Source organism: Chrysochloris asiatica, unplaced genomic scaffold (assembly GCF_000296735.1).
Source record: "Chrysochloris asiatica unplaced genomic scaffold, ChrAsi1.0 scaffold00051, whole genome shotgun sequence".
In the NCBI taxonomy this organism is placed as follows: domain Eukaryota; kingdom Metazoa; phylum Chordata; class Mammalia; order Afrosoricida; family Chrysochloridae; genus Chrysochloris; species Chrysochloris asiatica.
This window is the reverse complement of record NW_006408569.1, coordinates 16935403-16940508: the sequence shown is the minus strand read 5'-3', so window position 1 is coordinate 16940508 and position 5106 is coordinate 16935403. Positions and strand designations below refer to the sequence as shown.

General features: G+C 42.0%; 1 pseudogene; it reads right to left on the bottom strand.

Annotated features, from left to right (window-relative positions):
• Positions 1-2854: 2854 nt before the first annotated feature.
• LOC102827263 lies at positions 2855-4372 on the bottom strand (annotated as a pseudogene).
• Between the last annotated feature and the right edge of the window lie 734 nt (positions 4373-5106).

Here is a 5106-nt window from a genome sequence, read left to right as displayed (position 1 = left end):
TTTCTTGACTGCTGCTTCCATGAGTGTTGATAGTTGATCCAAGAAGAATGAAATCCTTGACAACTTCAATCTTTTCTCCATTGATAAAAATGTTATTCATTAGTCCAGTGGTAGAGGACAATAAAAGCTGGTGAGGATATGGAGAGACTGTGACCCTCCTACATTGTTGGTGAGGTTGAAAAATGGTCCAACCACTCTGGAAAACAATATGTCACTCCCACAGAAGGTTGGAAATAGAGATACCTTATGATCCAATAATCCCTCTACTTGATAATTATCCACAAGAAATATGAACCATACACAAGTAGATATATGAACACCAATGTTCATAGCAGCACTGTTTACAATAGCAAAAATATGGAGACAGCCTAGGTGCCCATCTATGGCAGAATTGATATACAATCTTTGGTACATACACACAATGGACTATTATACTACCCTGAAGAATAACAACGAAGCTGCAAGGCACCACATAACATGGATGAACCTTGAGAACATTATGCTAAGTGAAGTCAGGCAGTCATAAAAGGAGAAATACTGCATAGGACCATTACTGAAAAGATTAAGAAAAAATACCCACACTAAAATGGGGACAAAAATTATTTGCTGGTTACTGGGATGTATGATGTAGGGCGATGGGAGGGAGGGGAAGGTGGAGCACAGTGTAGGGAAAGACACAGGTTAGTGGAACACAGGGTAGGGTAGAGAATAGACACAGGACAGTTTGGGTGCTGGGGGGGGTTACATAGACAAAAAGGGGGAAGGGAAAGAAGAACAAGGCTGATGGGAGAACAGTTAGGCAGGTTTACATGGGCTAAATAGGACAGACATAAATAACAATGTAAGCACAACCTTGGAACAACAGGGCTTTGAGATACAAGGATTGGAAAATGATTTGAAGGGGTAAAAGTGGGAAAATGATGTTAAGATGCTTGGCTGTCTTTTGAACCTTGGTTTCCCTTACCTATTACTGTAAAATAGACACTTGAATGGGAGAGAAAGGAATAGCCAAAAACATCACCATAGAAAGCTTGTAAGTCCATCTTCACCTTATAACTGATTAGAATACCTAAAATGGGGTTAAAACTTGCCCAGTGAAGGAGGCTTTCTGCAGAGCCTTTGCATTGTATAAGACCATAGGTGGAATCTTGATCCCCTTCCAGAATCTTCTAAGGTGGAAAATTTCCACTTGAAAGGACAAGCACACCAGCCTGGAGCAGCTAGAAGAACAGAAGATACTTCTTGAAAGAAAGACCAGCAGGAAAGAATCAAAAACGATAACAGCAGTCTGATTGACTACTACAAGAAAAAACAAGTTGTTCCCCCGGGAGCCATCAAGGTAAGTGGTCAGGTACCCTCATGGCAAAACCCCTTCCAAGACTAAAACCCAATGTGAATACACAAGCAGGAATGTGGTCTTGCTGCTGACCACATTGGTCACCGATAAGGGGAAGTGGGAGAAAAACAGCAACGAAGTTAGACTCCTGTTAATCAGGATGGAGACCTGGGAACTTCTGGGCCCAGGCCCAGAGGACTAGAGCGAAGTGTGAAGCAGCCAGTTATTATGAAGTGAGAGGAGATGCACAAGAACACCCACACTTGCAGATAGTACCCATTTGACTGGCTTCAATGGCTGGATGACCAGAACACGACTAGAGAAAGAAAGAAGAGGAAAAAAAGAGTAATCGACTACAATTATATGAACTTGACCTAGTCTTATGGATGCAGTATGGCAAAGGAGCAAACAAATCTTTACAGTGAGGATCATTCCCACCCCCTTGGTATACAGGGTCAATAAGTATGGGTAACTTAGACATTGGCTACCCAAAATGGGGGTGCTACAAAGGCAAGAATTGACTGGCTCACAAGCTGTTGATAAGGAACTTAGTTCCAGATGGTACAGGGAAAGGTAGAATCTCCACTGGGTTATTTTTATTTAACCTGTGTGAATGAGGTTGATAAAAGGTGATGGGGATAAGACTCTTGTGCTTCAATAGGGAATGATTGCTATCAGGACTGACTGTGAGTGATGGAAAGGTAAAGGTAGACATTTTGTAACAAAAGGAGGGGAGTGGTTGATTTTGCAGTCTAGGAACAGAGGCCCCTGGAACCATCAAGGGAGAAAAGCAAAGTGAGGGACCCTATCCAGAGAAACAGTGATGCCAGTAATGGAGGAAGAGACGATGATGTGGAGAGAAGGAGTGGCTGCGGACTCTAGATTTAGAGAGGGAGAGGGGCTGTGTGTTGGCGGCCGGTGGGCAGGTGTCCAGGGTGTACCCTTTGGTTGTTTGATGATGCATGCAGGGGATCGTAATCATTTCAGTGAGACGAAATACAATAGGATGAATGTAAATATAATGTTCTCCCGTGTAAAGTATCATATAATTCACAATAAAAACTTTATATATGCATATATGAAAACAAGAACCTGTAGAATAAAGTTTTGAACTAACCGAAGGAATAGAGAGACTGGTGTACATAGGAAAATGTGCATCATGGCAAGTCAGATGTGAAGATTTTATAGTAGGAATCTCTATGACTTGACTCTCCCATTTCTTGAACAAAAATGGCATCTTGCAGTATTATACTTCATGACTCAGACACCTCACCTGCCTCCATTGGCTCTCTTCCTTACCCACTCTCTACTTTACTTAAATGCATCTGAAAAACTGGGGATTATAGCATAAGAAGTAAAATAACCACAACTTCAAACCTGGGTTTGTTTCTAGAAAATTCCTGAAGAAAACTTAAATATAAGTCTGTGACCTTGTTAAATCATGTCTCTCATTTAACATTTAGAAAACACCCATTGTTTGGGCTAATAGCACTGCTGATGATACTTATAGAGGGAGAGTCAAACATAGTCTTGTCTCAAAACCAGTGCTAAAATAGATATCTTTGTTGAGAAGAAAAAGGGGAGTCTAAAATCACAAGTACAGACATATCTAGGACTCTTGTCCTTCTGGATCCACAATCCCTTCAGGGCCTTCATCATTATAAATGTTCTGTGCCATGTACCACACTTGCATGATACTATCTTCTGATACAGAACAAACCACCCAAGGTTTATTAGGATTCCATGAGAAATCAGTTATCTTGGCAGTTTGACCACCATAAATAAACAATAATTCTGTGGTCCATCTTCTGCATCTTTGGGGGATTGTTCTTCTCCAATTTTACTTAAATCAGTGCCACTGGAAGCCAAAATAGTTTCATTGTGAGGTGACCATTGAACCTGGAATATATCATCTTTATGTGATTCAAAGGAATGGAACTTGAGTTTCAGATTTCTTAGATCCCACAATGTAACAGTCTTGTCAGTTGATCGTCTTGTTGTTGTTATTGTTGTTATGTGCTGGGGAGTTGGTTCCAACTCATAGCAACCCTGTACAGGGTTTCCGAGTCTGTAAATCTTTATGGGAGCATAACGCCTCATCTTTTCTCCCATGGAACAGCTGGTAGTTTCGAACTGCTGACCTTGCGGTTCACAGCCTGATTAGTAACCATACACTACCAGAGAATTAATTCACTATAAAAATTGATAGAAAGGCAGTTCACTTCAGCAGTGTTAACGTCAACTGAGTGACTTGGTTTGGAAGTATTTGAATGAATATCCCAGATCCTAAGTTTCTGATTATCAGCAACTGACACAAACAAAGACTCATGGAGCAGATGCCAAAAAACATCTTCAACTACTGCTGTGTGTCCAGTAAGGATGGTCTTTGCAACCACCACTTTTCCTTCCTTTGGAACAGCACTGACGTCACATAGGCAGATGGTATGGTCATCTGAAGCACTAAGCAAGTGCCCACTGAGACTTGGATTCCAAAAAAGTCCATAGCCTTCTTTTTGATGTCCATGAAAATGCAGATCTGAGTTGCACTCTGCAGAAGGGTCTGTTTTAGAAGGGTGATTTTGTAGTCAAAAACAAGAACATCACTGGATGGAGTCTTTGTGGTAATTATACTAGGGTTCTGGGGTATATCATGGGCCCTGTTTTACTTCTCCTTCATGGTTGATCTGGATTTCTATTTCAATATTTCCACTAACTGTGCCAAAACCTCCACATTATCCTTTCTTACTGTCATAGTGTGACATGTCAAAAGGAGCATCATCATTAGGGAACTGCATAGTGACTATGGCAAGGTGGTTTTGTTCATCTGATGTGTGTGTTTACCAGAACAAGTCAATGAGTGCTGAAGTCTTTCCCTTATGTTCTGGTTACATCTGAAAGCCACTGTGCAATTAGGCTGGGCCACTGGAGGGAATGGGTCATCACCAAATCATAAAGAAAAGGAGTGTTCTTTTCCACATTTTGTACTCCTCATTAATCTTCCATGGCATCATCAAAGGTTGCTTCCTTGTCCGCCATGGTGGGCAGGCAGACAGGAGAGCTGGAAGGAATCCCTGAGTCAAGTGTTGCAGGACAGGCAGGGAGGCAGCCTCCAATTCAATTTTTTCTTAATTTTTTTTTTTGTGAATTATGTGATAGTTTACATGGGAGAACATTAGATTTATATTCATCCTATCGTATATAGTTTCATTGCCATGGATAAAATCCCCTTCATGCATCATCAACCAGCTAAAAGGTACCCTGAAAGCCTGCCCTCCAGTCGTCAGCACACAGCTCTTCTCCCTCTCTGGGTGTAAAGTCCCCAGCTGCTCCATTTCTCCACATCATCATCTCTGCTTCCATCTCTGACCTCATTGCCTCTCTGGGTAGAGTCCCGCTCTCCACTCTTCTCTCTTGATGGCCCCAGGGACCTCAACTCCTAGAATGCAAAGTCAATCACTCCCCTCCTTGCTACAAAAAAATGTCTACCTTTAAATTTCCAACCCTCACAATCAGTCCTGATAACAACCATTCACCATTGTATCACAAGAGACCTATCCGCATCTCCTTTCATCAGCTCCGCCTAGACAGATTGGATACTACTCAGTGGAGATTCTACTTCCTCCACACCCTGTGGCTCTAGGTTCCCTCTTGAAACCTTGTAAGTCAGTCACTTCTTGCCTTTGTAACCCCCCCATTTTGGGTAGCCAATGTCCGAGTTGCCCATCCCTGTCTAATCTGTGTATGGAGGGGGTGGGAATGATCCTTGCTGT